Raw genomic sequence first — 15,769 nt, 5'->3', positions numbered from 1 at the left:
GAAGATACCGAAGCCTGAGACACGAGTAAATGACCAGTGGGAATATCTTTTTCTCCTCCTTCAAAAAAATAAAATAATTTCATGGTCGTACATTAGCTTCATCTGGATTTCCTAGAAGAGAGCGAGGGAGGCAAGCTAGCTTGAGATCTTAGGTTACCCCAGTAGCTAGTGTTGGTAGTGTTTGAAATGTTAACAAACCAGATTGTCAACATTGTGGCAAGAAACATTTTGGGAATGCAGGGTAAAAGAAGGGTCCTATTTTAAATGTAGCTTGTTCGATCACTTCCTCCATAATTGCCCAGAGTTTTTTGATAGAGATAAAGCTCAAAATGTCTGTTCGAGGAATGAACCTTCTAAAGGTAGGCCACTGAAGAGTATTGGAAATGCAGAAGTTAGTCGTTGTGGAACTAAAGATACTGGAGTTCGATTCGAGGCATGAGCACCGACTAGGGCTTATGCAATTCGAGCTTAGGAGAATGCTTCTGCACTTGATGTGATTGCTAGTACTTTTTTTTTTTTATCTTTAACGTTAATGTTTATGCTTTAAGTGACACAAGATCAACTCACTCGTATATACGCACAACATTAGTGTCAGATTAGAAAATACCTATTGAGTCAACTGAATTTGTGCTCAAAGTAACTAATCTGATAGGATAGTATGTGTTAGTTGATAAAGTTTGTAGAAACTATCCCCTGAAAATTTAGGATTGCAACTTTCCTACTAATTTGATGTATTTCTTGGTATGGATTGGTTGACTTTGGATGATGTTGTTGTCAATTGTAGATGGAAACAAATTATTTTGAAATGTCAGAATGGTGAAATTGTCAGGGTTGAATCAGACAGATGTGATAGTACCGCCAATATTATTTAGACTTTGTTAGTTCAGAAATGTGTCTGAAAAGGTTAAGAGGCGTAGTTAGCTTATATATTAAATACAAGAGTTTCAAAATAAAAGCTAGAATTATTTGTGATTTCTCGAACATGTTTCTAGAAGAGTTGCCAAGATTACTGCTAGTCAGAGAGGTTAAATTTTCTATTAAGTTAGTACAGGAACTTCTTTGATATTGATTGCTCCATATAGGATGGCACTAGCCAAACTAAAAGAGTTAAAAGTACAGTTACATGAGTTGTCAGATAGAGGATTTTTTTGACCTAGTTTTTCTCTTTGGGGAGCACCTGTATTGTTTGTGAATAAAAAAATGGGTTAATGCGGTTGTGTACTGATTATCGGTAGCTTAATAAAGTTACAATAAGAAATAAATATTTTTTACCATGTATTGATGATTTCTTTGATCAGCTAAAAGGTGTGATAGTATTTTCAAAGATTAATCTCTGTTCTGGAAATTATCAGCTTTGGGTTAAAGATTTAGATGTGCCAAAAACAACTTTCAGAACCAAGTACGGACATTATGAGTTTTTAGTTATGCCATTTGGTTTAACGAATGCATCTGTTATGTTTATGGATTTGATGAACATAATATCTCGGCCGTATTTAGACAGATTTGTGGTAGTTTTTATCGATGATATTCTACTTTATTCCAAAGACAAAGTTGATCATGTTCAGCATTTGAGAATTATATTGTAAACTTTGTGCAAGAAACATTTATATGCAAAATTTAGTAAATGTGAGTTATGGTTTCGAGAAGTCAGATTTTTGGACACATGGTATCGACTGATGGCATTAGAGTGGATCCGAGCTACTCTAGAAGTTTTCTAGGTTTGGCTGGGTAATACCAAAGATTTGTTAGAGGGTTCTCGATGATTTCTATTGATGAAGCTACTCTAGAAAGAGGTAAAATTTGTTTGGTCCAATAAATGTCAACAAAGCTTTGATCAGTTGAAAGTGATGTTAACTAAAGCCTCTATGTTGATTCAGTTAGAGTCTGGCAAAGAGTTTGTGAGCGTTTAATTAATGGTTCGGGCTGTGTTTTAATATAGGAAGGTAAAGTTGTAGTTTATGCTTCACGTCAGTTGAAACCACACAAGTGAAACTATTCGACTAATGATTTGGAACTTGCAACTATTGTGTTTGCTTTAAAAAATTGGCGACACTATTTATACGAAGAGAAGTGTGATCGCGTTATTTCATGATAGGTTTTAAATATTTATAATTAATCATTCTTAAAACTAACTATTATCGCGATGTAGGCAAGTGTACCTATTGAACAGTAGTATAGTTTTAGCAAGACCGGGTTGTCGAACCCAAAGGAACTAAAAGTACTAGTAATGACTGTCTTTTTATTACCTAGCCTAAGATTAAAGAGGTTTTTGTTTTAATTAACTAATTATCTAAACTAAGAACACACAGAGAATGGAATTGGAGAATTGCTTTTGGAAAAATCGATTGAAAGAAGACAATACCTAAGGAAAAATCCACCTAGACTGTACTTGTTATTCTGGCTCCGAATCGGACGATTTATTCATTTAACTTGTTCCGTAGAGATCCCTAAGTTATGTCATTATCCCTATTTAAGACTAATAACGTCTAATCCCTAGATTGAATAATCGAGACTTCTCTCTAATTAACACTCTAGGGTTACATTAACTCGATCTATGGATCCCCTTATTAGGTTTCACCCTAATCCGGCAAAATCTTGTCACCCTATGTCTAGGCGCGCAATCAACTCCGCTTAATTATGATAAATGTACTCTTAGATAGGGTCTATTCCTCCTCTGAATAAGAGCTTATCTTGAATCAGTATCCTGGGATATCAAAACAAGAATTAAGAACACACAATTAAGAACAAGTTAAATATTTATCATACAATTCAGAAAATAATAACAAGATTCGTCTTAGGTTTCATTCCCCTTAGGTATTTAGGGGATTTAGTTCATAACTTATTAAGAAAACATCTCAGAATAATAAAGAATACAAAATATAAAGAAATCCCAAAACTCCTGAAGGGGAATTGAGGAGAGATCTTCAGTCTTGATGATGAATCCAGCTTCTGAGATGAATCAATCGGCTTCGTTGGAGTAATTTCTTACTCCCTATTCTATGTGTCCCCCTTTTCTCCTCTTCTAGGGTGTATTTATAGGCTTTGGAATACCTATGAGCCCTCAAAATTAGCCTTTTCCGAATTGGACTCAACTTGGGCTCAGCAGGGACACGCCCGTGTGCGATTACTTTAGGCCGTGCTCGAGCCTGTTAGAATGGCACAGGCGTGTGGGATGCTCGTGTGAGGAAGTCTAGGTCGTGTTAAGTTCATACTTTGGCCCATTTTCTCCATTTTTGGCCCGTTTCTCGTTCCTTTTGCTCTCTTATGCTCTCTTAAGTATAAAACATGAAATTAAAGCATTAGGAGCATTAAATTCACCAATTCTAATGGAAAATCATCCATAAAATGCTTTAAACATAAGGTAAAAATATGTATAAATTACGGTTTATCAAATACCCCCACACTTAAGCATTTTCTTGTCCTCAAGCAAAGTTCTTAACTCATAATCAAAATAAATTCTTCTCAACTTATAAATTCTATCAATAATATCTCAAATTAATCCATAAGTAATCATACATTGAGAATTTCAACTAAAAGAACATAAAAGTTTCAAACATTCTGAGTTGAGTATTTAATCATGCAAACATAGGTGTCTCTCCTCATCTGAGTAATTGCCTTTGATTCAGAATATCACAGAGTTTCACATCCTCACTGAAGATTCACTCAAATCACTCGAGGTGTTTAAGAACAATAAATGAAGCACTCAATAGTCAATAATGAAAAGTCATTACCATAGGCTTACATGAAAATCAAATCTCCACCACTATAATTTAAAAAGATAAATCAATCAAAAGGTCTTTAGAGGGTTGTAGTGAGGCTTGGTCAGGGGGGTATGGTCACAAGCTGAAAGAAAGGGTTAGAATCAGGATTGAATTGAAAAATTGCCTAACTAGAAAAAGAGTAAATCTTCACTTGCGTACAACAGAGCTTCTTTTTAGAATATGAAATTACAGATAAGTATACATAGTTTTTTTTTAAGAACAAGTTAAATATTTATAGACTAACTTATTACAAACAAGACATAGCTAAGCAATTTCTTCAACTCAAATCTCGACAAAAATAGGAATCAAATTAATTTAGGAGATTTCAACAATAATGGATTAAGGGTTAATATTAAGGTTAATACAATGAATGGCTTGTTAGGCTCAAAGGGGTTTACTAGGTGTTAATCGTGGAGGTAGACTTTTCATGGCATGAGTGTGTTAATCATAAGTGCCTTAATCATTTTGATTTATCAAATCAAATGGTGTGGTCTCGACATGCATAATCAAGCAAGTTCTAGAATAATAGTTCAATACTGACGCACTCAAAGCAATAATAAAAGTGAGCATGAAAGGATTAATAGATGCTCAAAAGGCTCAAAAATCTCACAAAAAATTATGGCTTTTTGATGTTTAGACTCATGAATTCCAATTCAAAGTAATACCTAGACTTTGGGAAACAACCTATAATTTTAAATTCTTAAAAATCAACTTATCATGCTTGATTCTCTAATGCCTTAAAGTTTAAACAATCAATGATAAATCCCTATGTTTTAATTCAAGATATATCAATCAAAATCATAAATCAATTAAAATTTATCCTAAATATGATATGAGAGCTTTTCAAGAGAACAAGGTAATCATTCAGAGATTTTTCTGATAATGACATGAATGCCCCCCCACACTTAAGATGTACATTGCCCTCAATGTACAAAGATAGGTATTATAGATTATAAAAATAAGATAGGGAGAGAAGTGAAACTTCTTGTATGATGAATTCCTCGAACTAAAGTTTTTGAGAGTAATTGGTTCAAGAGTGAAGGAGGATACTCCGTGTAACGACCCGAACTTTAAGGTTATTAGAAAGGTGTATTTTCGGATCACTGTTTCTAAAAAATGGATTAGAAAATATTTATTAAAAATATTTATGAAGTTAATCGAGTGGTTAATTAGAGTTTTAATTAAGTGAATTTAACTTAATTAAGAGTAATTAGGAAAAATGACTAAATTGAATAAAGGATGAAAGTTGAATTGTAGATTAAAAGAAAATAAAAAGGGACCAAATAGGCAATTATGCCTAATGTATGAATTTAGGCGGCAAAAGATGGAAGAGTCTAGGATTTTCTTATATTAATTAATTAATTTATTATTATGGTTATTATTATTTAATTGATATTAAGTTATTATATTATGAAATAAATTGAAATAAAGACAAATGTGTGATGATAAAATTGTACAAGTGTAATATATGTATTTGAACACTTGGAATATAATTGTATATTTACTTAATTTTAGAATAAAAGATATTTATTAATTAAATAATTAAATAATGAGAGTTTTGTTTGATAAATAAATTAAATAATGACAATTGTAATGAATTTATTGGTACAAATGTGAAATATAAGTGTGTACAATTGTAATATTAGTATTTAATATTAAATAAGATATTTATTAATTAAATAATTATATTATGAGATTTTATGTAATAAATATACTAAATTATGACAAATGTATGGTAAAATTTGTGACATGTGTAATAATAAAAATGCATACAAGTGTTAAATAAGTATTTGTTATTAAATAGATTTTAAATATAGATATTTTATTATTATATATATATATATATATATATATATATATAGTAAATAAATAAAGAAAAGAGAAAAGGAAACAAAGAAAAGAAACAGAATAGGCAAATGAAAAGCAGGGGAAGGAAAGAAAGAAAGGAGAAAGAAAAGAAAAAGGGAGAATTAGGGTATGAAGGTTTGGAAGTTTAATAGCTAATGTTGTCTCGGGAAATCTCGGTTAAGCAAGGAAAAATGGCAAAGACAATGGGAGCCAGCTCGAGAAAATACGGTTTGTATTTCTATAATCCAAACTCAGTCATTATTTGTTATATTTATATACAGATGACAATTGTTAGTGTTAGAATTATGATATTTTACAATTGAAATGGATTGATTTTGGTATGTGATGAATTTATTAAATTTATATTGATTGAAATCATTTTAATTGAATTTATATTGATTGAAATATAATATATATATATATATGATTTATGTAAAAATTTGAATATTGAATGAATGTTATATTGAAAAAAATTTTATTGATTGGAAATATGAGGGAATTGATATGAATATATGTGATTATTAGAATGGTATATTGATGAAAGACTTATTAAATTGAGAAAGTGAATCAATACCCTATTAACAGTATCGTACCAGATTGGATACAAATGGCATGCCATTGGATTTGTGATGTGATGGGGAGATTTGTGGTTCGGTCGAGAAGATGTTTCTATTATTATATACTTCGGTTTATCCGAAGAGGCATTTAATGCTTTATTGGTGGGTTTGGGAGGATATGATATACTGGTGTGTTATGGAGAATTTATAATATTCCGGGTGTGTTTGGGTTGGATATTCTGGTGTGTTTGGGTTGGATATTATGGTGTGTTTGGGAGGAATCCGTGTATCTATCAGAGTCCGAGTCTTGTTAATAGGGGTAAATAAGTGAAAAGATAAATCGAGTGAATTTGATTGATTGAGCTATTGGAATGAAATGAGAAATTGAATTGAGAATTAAAATTGAGATATGAGATTGAAAACATGAACCAAAAGGTTCATGAAATGAGTGAAGTTCAAATGGATGATGATTGATGTTAGAATGAATTAAAATGGTATATTGTTAAGAAGTAAAGTGTGAATACAAATGAATTGTGAATATATTGTAAAGAATTTATACAGTAAGCAAATGAAAAGAATTGAGCAAATATGTTGTTGTGTTTGTTATATGGCTTGTATAGAATTTTTATGGTAAGTAAATGAAACTTATCTATAAAATAAATAAATGAATAGTTATATTTGTTATTTTGATTTTTAAGTTTAATTGTTATATTATCAAGTGTTTGGATTATAGAAATACCACTGAGTATACCATACTCAGCGTACGGTTTGTTTCTGTGCGCAGGTAAAGTAAAGATAGAACGTTGAATCAGCATCCCAGGCCGATCCCGAATTCAATGAGGTAAAGTGTGTTAATTATGGGTAATGGCATGTACCTAAGATGTCTTATGTGTGTGTCATTTTGAAATTGTAAATGTAAGGATGAAATAAATAAATTTAGGTTTGGTTATGGTATAAAATAGGATTTGACTAATTTGGTATGAATTTGAATTTTTGTGAGACAATGTCAGATTGATTTTGGAATTCCCTATTCTAAATTGGGAAAATCATTAAAAATTGTATAAAAATAATTATGAGCTATAATTTATATGCTTAGAATCTTTAATGAGTCTATTTTCAAGAGAAATAAACGGAAACATCATCCGAGTCCTATGCTATGAGATAATTAAATTTTAGTAAAAAATGGTCGAAGTTGTCAAATAGCAGACCAGGGGTAACTTTGAGGAATAAACTGTACTAATTGGCTATATTAAAAATTCTGAAAATTTTATGGTAGAAAGATATATGAGTCTAGTTTTAAGGAAAATTAACGGAACTTAATTTGAAGTTTCGTAGCTCCAGTTATAAATATTTTAGTGACTGCTGCTCAAGAAGACAGCTTTGACATAAACATAAGAAAATAATGGAATTGTGTGTAATTATTTTGTAAACTCCGGTAATGCTCCATAACCCTTTTCTGGTGACGGTTTGGGGTTAAAGGGTGTTACAATTGTTGGTATCAGAGCTATCAGGTTTAGCTCGAAATTGAGTCTAGAGGTACATGCCAAAAGTTAAGTTGAAATTGAATCGGGATTGGATGCTGATGTATTTGTTTGCTTTTGTTTTATAGTGAAAATATTAGAAGAATATATTGATAGAATTGATTATAAGATGTATGCTGAAAATGAAGAGTTTTGTGGATAAAATAAAAACTGAATCGATAACACTGAGTATTACCCTAATGAGTAATTAACCACTAAATGTTGAATGATGAAATGATAAAGAAAGAAATGATACATAATGTTTGGAATTATAACTGATACTCTTTAGTGAATATAAGAAACTGTATTTGTTATGATATCTGCCCCTCCTGTTTCTCAATCGATTCCCGAAGTGCTTCAAGGTGCAGAGTTTGTCTGAATGGGTAACATATCTATTGTTAATATTCTGTACATATAGTGTGGAAGAATTGAAAATCACAGCTGAAAATGATCTTGAAAGAATTGAAATTTGGTAAGAGAATATTATCAAGGCTGTAAATGAATTGCTTGGTTCATCGAATAAATGATAGAAAGGTATGATATTCTGCTGAAATATTTAGCTTGCCAGTAATGGAAATATTGATTTATGTTGTGATTATGAAATGGCTATTTGGAATTTTTTTGAAATGAGTTCTGAAAGAAGTATATGTTAGTCAGAGATTTCCTGATTAGAAATGCAAAGAAATTTTTGAAGCTTAAACAGGGTCATATGATTGTAATTGAGTATAAAATGGAATTTGTTTGATTGAATAAGTATACCAAAGGGTATATTCCAATAGAAACCATAATGTACAAGTGGTTTGAAGATGGTTTAAATGAAAACATAAAGTCGAAGAATGTAGAATAAAGAGCGAAATATGAGTTAGATATGATTCTTTTGATCATTATCTTAGTGATTGATTGAATAGAGTTGAAAAAATATTATTTAAATTGCAAGACAGAGTACCACAGTTATTAGAGGTAGATTACTCTATAACCCAGAAATGCGAGTAATAGTCGAAGTGTGACAAAGTATTTCCCTGTAAAATCTGGAGAATGAATATTAGCCATGGTATATATATGTTAATTGTATATAAGAGGATTTATCTCTACCGGATGTCATTACAGGTACTTTCTTCTTTATCGACACTAATATTATTATTCTAAATTGATCTTGGTTTGACTATTCATATGATTACATAAGTTCAGTATCTATTAAAGATTTGCCTATTGAGTTTGCTGAAATTTTTTTGGGTTGAAGTATTAAATTTTCCCGATTAGTATTTATGGACTGATAAGATCTGCAGGAACTGTTTGATAATGATACTACTGTTTTCTGATCGATTTGATGTTATTACTGTTTGATGTGATTTCAAGAACGGAATGGTTAATTCTACATGATATGGTGGTAAATTGTAAGCAAAAGTGTATTATACTGCAAGGTTAGAATGATGAAATCTTTTGTTGAAACAGAGAAGATTGAACTAATTGTTTATTGTGATATTGAACATGCCAACACAGATATATGCCAGAAAGGGGTCATGGTATTTACCTTGTTTATGTATTGAATATTAAAGTACTTAAGTTAAAGTTAAATCAGTCGCAATAGTGCGAGAGAATTCTGATATGTTTCCAGAAGAGTTGCTTGAACTACTGTTGATTGAAGAAGTTGAATGTGCTATAGATTTTGTAACTGAGATGATAGTGAAAAATATATTTTAAATCAGAGGTTTTCTAAAACTAGTCGGTTATTATAGAAAGATGTGGAATTGGAATGATCTAATAGACGTTAGCAAGGTTCTGATTAGTTGAAAGCTCAGTCAACTGAAGCATTAGTTCTGGTTTAGTCTGAAATCTGGTGAAGAAACTTGTGATTTACAGGGATAGCAGTATTTTGATGCAAGAAAGAAAACTAATGAATTATGTTTTGAAATGTTAGAATTACATGAGAAGAATTATTTGATACATAATTTGAAAGTGGTAGCTATTGTCTTTGTACTAAAGGATCATGATTTGATAATTGAATATCATCCAGGAAAAAAAACAAATGGAGTTATGAATACTCAGAAATAAAAGTTTTGCTTTGTGTTATGAGCTATGAACACTTGATCGTCATTATCTGATGATGGCTCAATTCTAGTTGAAATAAAGGTTAAACTTACTTCTCTACAGCAGGTCTGCAAAGTTCAGAAATGTGATAATGAGTTACTAATTAAACGAGTATAGTGAATAAATGATTTTGATTGAAAATTTCAGATTGAATTTGATGATTGTCTGTTATTTAGAAACAGAAGCTATACTGAAGAATTCAGAGATTAGATAGAAGAATTTACATGAAATTTATAACAGTACTATGTCTATGCATTTTGAAAGAAATAAGATGTACTGTGTTTTGAGGCAGATGTGTTGAAAACTGGGAAAGAAAAGCAATATTTTGAAATTGTATGTAAATGTTTATATTAGATATAGATATCTTCAGAATTGTTACAGCTAGAAAGGATATCAGAATGGAAATGGGATAGAATTTCTATGGATTTTGAATTGGGATCACCTTTTATCTTTAGGATGATATTTGAAGAGTTGTCGAAGGTATGGTAAAGTCTACATATTTATTGTGGTATGAATAAATTTCTTACTTAATAATTGTCTGAAATATAGGTTTCTGAGATGATTAGATTACATGGTATGGTGGTTTCTATTATTTCTAATTGAGATACGTGGTTTATACTCTGATTGTAGAACAAGTACAATAAGTTCTAGGCACGTGATAACAGTTTTTAGCACTGTATGAAGTTCTGAATGATTATGAATGATAACTAATATAATAATTTCGTGACCTTATCATTGTATGAAAATGGGCATAGTAATGGTATGTGTAGGAACAAAGAGTGAGGCATTTCTAACAATATGATTGAAAAATGCAAATTGAATGATAGACATTGGCATGGAAATATCATGAGAATGAGCATGGTAAAGTCATGGGTATAAGGTTTCCTTAATAACTTGATTTAACACGCAATGTATAATAACTAACCTAAGAATGCAAACTAAATGATAAAATAATGAGCAAAATGAAAAATAGTTCGAAAGCAATGAAGATTATGCTAATAATAAGCATTAGTAATAAGTAAAATAGAAGTGAAAGGAGTAAACAAATGCTAAGGGAGAGAGATTGAGCGTTAAAACCGAAGTTGGGGATGGCGCATGGGCGTGGTAGGGAGGCCGTGTGGAGTTGCAATGGCTGGGGTTAGGGTTTTTGAATGGGGAAGAAAGTGAATAGTGAAGGATATTTATAGATTTTGGGGCACACGACCATGGCACACGCCCGTGTTCCCCAATTTCAGCCTGTGTGATTCACAAATTTCAAATTTGGGCGCGTCTGACATTTAATACACTCCTGTTTTTCTCGGGTGTATAGGTTCACACGGCCATGTCGCACGACCGTGTTTAGCTTCGTGTGTGCAAGCCCCACACTCGTGTTAATTTAACAGGTTCGACCATGATTCTTCCACACGGTCGTGTCGAACGCCCGTGCAGTTTTGGCAGGCTCGACCACTGTTCTTCCACACGGGCATGTCGCATGCCTGTGTTGTTTTGGCAGGCTCAACCACGGCCATATCGCACGGCCGTGGAGTTTAATCGTAGCCCGTGTTGGGGAAATATTTTGCCCTATTTTTACACGGCCTTAAGCACGCCCGTGTGCTTGGCCGTGTCTCTGTGGAAACACCTATATTCAAGATTTCTATTAGTAAGTTAGGAGTGAAGTACCAAAATTTAAAGAAATTAATATTGTTAGTGCCTGGGTTACCTCCCGAGACACTTATTTATAGTCTAAGCTCGACTTACCTCTTCAGTGAATGGTCATGGTGGTTTGAGGAGTTTATACTCCTCATTCCTTTTATCAATCTCATCAAAATAAGGTTTTAATCGGGTGTTGTTTACGTTAAAAGTGCCAAACTTGGGATGACTCACCTCCACCGTACCGAATAGAAAAATACTGAGTACCGTAAGAGGGATTTCCTCATTCGGTGTGGTAGTGACAATGTGGGGATCTGCGGCATCTAATAAGACCTTATCACCAACCTTAAGTTGATTCGGAGAGGTATCAGGCTCGTTTTGGTGTAGTTTCGGTTTGTCGGGTGTTCTTGGTTTGTGCGTCCGCCAGTCATTGAGTTCCTCAATTTGTAATCTTCGATCTTCATGAACAGGTCCTCTACTAGGGCTTGAGAATGACTCGTGTGCTTCCGTCAGACTCATTTTCTGCAAAGTAGGTTGCACCATATTGTTAGTTTTAGTAGAATGGTTTAAATGATCACTTTCAATTCCTGATGTGTTGCTAGAATTGCGAGCTTGAAGGGTGATTGTTTCATCTCCCACTCGGAGTGTGAGTTCACCTGTGCCAACATTAATGATGGTTTTAGTCGTTGCTAAAAAGGGCCTTCCTAGAATTAAGGGAGTGTTGCTATCTTCTTCTATATCTAGAACAATAAAGTCAACGGGAAATATAAATTTATCGATTTTAACTAGCACATCTTCAATAATACCTCTAGGGAATCTTATAGTTTTATCTGCTAATTGAATGCTCATCCTAGTCTATTTGGGTTTCCCGAGACCTAGTTGCTTAAACTTTTGTAAGGCATGACATTGATACTAGCCCCTAGATTAGCTAATGTATGATTAACATCTAAACTACCAATTAAGCAAGGAATAGTATAGCTCCCTAGGTCTTTTAGTTTGTTGGGTAGTTTATTTTGGAGAATGGCTGAGCAAACTGCGTTTAGCTCCAAATGTGACGCCTCGTCCAACTTCCGCTTATTTTCTAAAAGTTCCTTTAAAAATTTCATTGCGTTTGGCATCTGCGATAGAGCTTCAATAAACGGTAAGTTAACATGTAATTTTTTTAAGAGTTTAAGGAATTTACCAAATTGTTCATCTGAGCGGTCTTTCCTTGTCGCGTTAGGGTTGGCACACGAGGTTTTTATATTCGACAGTCACTGGTTTGTTTGTATTTTGATCTACCTCACCTTGACCTTTGCTTACCATAGTTTCTTGCTTCAGTTCTAGTTCAGGCTCAATGACTCCTTCGTCATCTTGAATATTAATTGCGTTGAGTTGTTCCCTTGGGTTAGGTTCGGTATTACTTGGCAAACTACTTTGTGGTTGTTCAGAGATTAGTTTGGAAAGCTGGCCTATCTGAGTTTCGAGCCCTTGGATCGATGCTTGTTGATTTTTAATTGCTGTCTCGGTGTTTTGAAAAAGGGTTTCTGACACTGATATAAAATTTGAGAGCATCTCTTCAAGGTTTGGCTTCTTTTCCTATTGGTAGGGTGGTTGTTGGTAGCCCGGAGGATGTTGTGGTCATTGATTTCCTTAACCGCCCCACGAGAAATTGGGGTGGTTCCTCCAACTTGCATTATAAGTGTTACTATATGGATTTTTTTGAGGTCGAGGATTATTACCCATGTAGTTTAATTGCTCGTTATCCATGTTGTGCCATAGGGTTGGTATTCTTAATGGTTTGTTCCACCTCCACTTGTTTCGCACTGCATTACTGGGTGAACCTGTGAAGAATTAAGAAAACCATCAATCTTTTTATTTAATAGTTCTACTTGATTAAGGAGCATGGTGACTGAATCGACGTTGTAAACGCCGACTGTTCTCGTTGGCTTTGTCTTAATGACTTGCCACTGATAGTTATTCAGTGACATCTCCTCTATAAACTCATAGGCATCTTCTGGTGTTTTATTGTTGATGGTTCCTCCAGCAACTGTGTCAACCATTTGCCGAGTCGAATGATTCAGACCATTGTGAAATGTTTGTATTTGGAGCCAAAGCGGTAACCCATGGTGGGGGCATCTTCTCAAAAGGTCCTTAATCTCTCCCATGCATCGTAGAGTGTTTCTAAATCCATCTGCACAAAAAAAGAGATATCATTACGTAATTTAGCCGTTTTAGCCGGTGGAAAATATTTTAGTAAAAATTTTTCTGTCATTTGTTCCTAAGTAGTAATTGACCCTCGTGGTAACGAGTTCAACCACTGTTTAGCTTTGTTCCTCAATGAAAAGGGAAACAACCGAAGACGTATGGCATCATCAGAAATGCCATTAATTTTAAATGTATCTCATAGTTCTAAGAAGTTGGCTAAATGAACGTTGGGATCCTCATTATGCAAACCATCAAACTGAACAAATTTTTGTATTATTTGAATAGCGTTAGGTTTTAATTCAAAAGTATTTGCAACTACAGCAGGTCTAACTCAGTTCCTGTTAAAAAAGGTTTAGCATAATCATACATAGTGCGTGGAGCAGGATTTTGATTAACCATAACTGCAGGAGGTAGCTGATTGCCTTGGTTTTCAGCCATCTCTTCGGTTGGGGGTTGAGTATCGTCTTCTTGCTCGTTCTCTGTGTATCTTAAGCTTCACCTTATTTCTCTTTGGTTTTTATGAACTGTGCGATCGATTTCTTCGTCAAAAAGTAGTGGCCCTGACAGGTTTCTTCTAGTCATAAACTATAAAAACCTGCCAAGAGAAGGAAAAAGTAAATAAGTAAGTAATAATAATAATATAAAATTAAATTGCGAGAAAAATATATGGCAAAAGTAATAAAAATTGAGCATTCCTAATATCTTAGTTCCCCAGCAACGGCGCTAAAAACTTGATCGCGTTATTTCGTGATAGGTTTTAAATATTTATAATTAATCATTCTTGAAACTAACTATTATCGCGATGTTGGAAAGTGTACCTATCGAACAACAGTATAGTTTTAGCAAGACCGGATTGTCAAACCCAAAGGAACTAAAGGTACTAGTAATGACTGTCCTTTTATTATCTAGCCTAAGAATAAAGAGGTTTTTGTTTTAATTAACTAATTATCTAAACTAAGAACGCACAGAGAATGGAATTGGAGAATTGCTTTTGAAAAAATTGATTGAATGAAGACAATACCTAAGGAAAAATCCACCTAGACTGTACTTGTTATTCTGGCTCCGAATCAGACGATTTATTCATTTAACTTGTTCCGTAGAGATCCCTAAGTTATGTTATTATCCCTATTCAAGACTAATAAAGTCTAATCCCTAGATTGAATAACTGAGACTTTTCTCTAATTAACACTCTAGGGTTACATTAACTCGATCTATGGATCCCTTATTAGGTTTCACCCTAATCGGCAAAATCTTGTCACCCTATGTCTAGGCGCCATAATCAACTCTCGCTTAATTAAGATAAATGTACTCTTAGGCAGGTCATTCCTCCTCGAATAAGAGCTTATCTTAAATCAAGATCTGGGATATCAAAATAAGAATTAAGAACACATAATTAAGAACAAGTTAAATATTTATCATACAATTCAGAAAATAATAATAAGATTCGTCTTAGGTTTCATTCCCCTTAGGTATTTAGGGGATTTAGTTCAGAACTAAATAAGAAAATATCTCAGAATAATAAAGAATACAAAACATAAAGAAATCTCAAAACTCCTGAAGGGGAATTGAGGAGAGATCTTCAGTCTTGATGATGAATCCAGCTTCTGAGATGAATCAATCGGCTTCCTTGGAGTAATTCCTTACTCCCTATTCTGTGTGTCCCCCTTTTCTCCTCTTCTAGGGTGTATTTATAGGCTTTGGAATACCTATGAGCCCTCAAAATTAGCCTTTTTCGAATTGGACTCAACTTAGGCTCGGCAGGGACACGCCCGTATGTGATTGCTTCAGGCCATGCTCGAGCCTGTTAGAATGGCATAGGCGTGTGGGATGCCCGTGTGAGGAAGTTTAGGTTGTGTTGAGTTCGTACTTTGGCCCATTTTTTCCATTTTTGGCCCTTTTCTCGTTCCTTTCGCTCTCCTATGCTCTCCTAAGTATAAAACATGAAATTGAGCATTAGGAGCATCGAATTCACCAATTCTAATGGAAAATCATCCATAAAATGCTTTAAACAAGGGGTAAAAATATGTATAAATTACGGTTTATCAAAATGCCATATCTACACCGACCATAAAAGCTTAAAATATTTGATGTCACAAAAGGAATTGAACTTGTGACAATATAGATGGTTGGAACTATTTAAAGGTTATGATTTGATTATTGACTATCACCCGGGAAAAGC

General features: G+C 33.4%; 1 non-coding gene across 1 annotated transcript; it reads left to right on the top strand.

Moving 5' to 3' along the window:
* The first annotated feature begins 13,503 nt into the window (after window positions 1-13,503).
* On the top strand, window positions 13,504-13,609 carry LOC128282349 (small nucleolar RNA R71). The gene has a single exon (XR_008272603.1). It is a non-coding gene; the product is annotated as a small nucleolar RNA R71 (small nucleolar RNA).
* Window positions 13,610-15,769: the final 2,160 nt, after the last annotated feature.

Source organism: Gossypium arboreum, chromosome 1 (genome assembly GCF_025698485.1).
Source record: "Gossypium arboreum isolate Shixiya-1 chromosome 1, ASM2569848v2, whole genome shotgun sequence".
NCBI classification, from domain to species: Eukaryota; Viridiplantae; Streptophyta; class Magnoliopsida; order Malvales; family Malvaceae; genus Gossypium; species Gossypium arboreum.
Note: the sequence above shows the minus strand (reverse complement) of the source record. Positions and strands in the feature narration are given on the sequence as shown.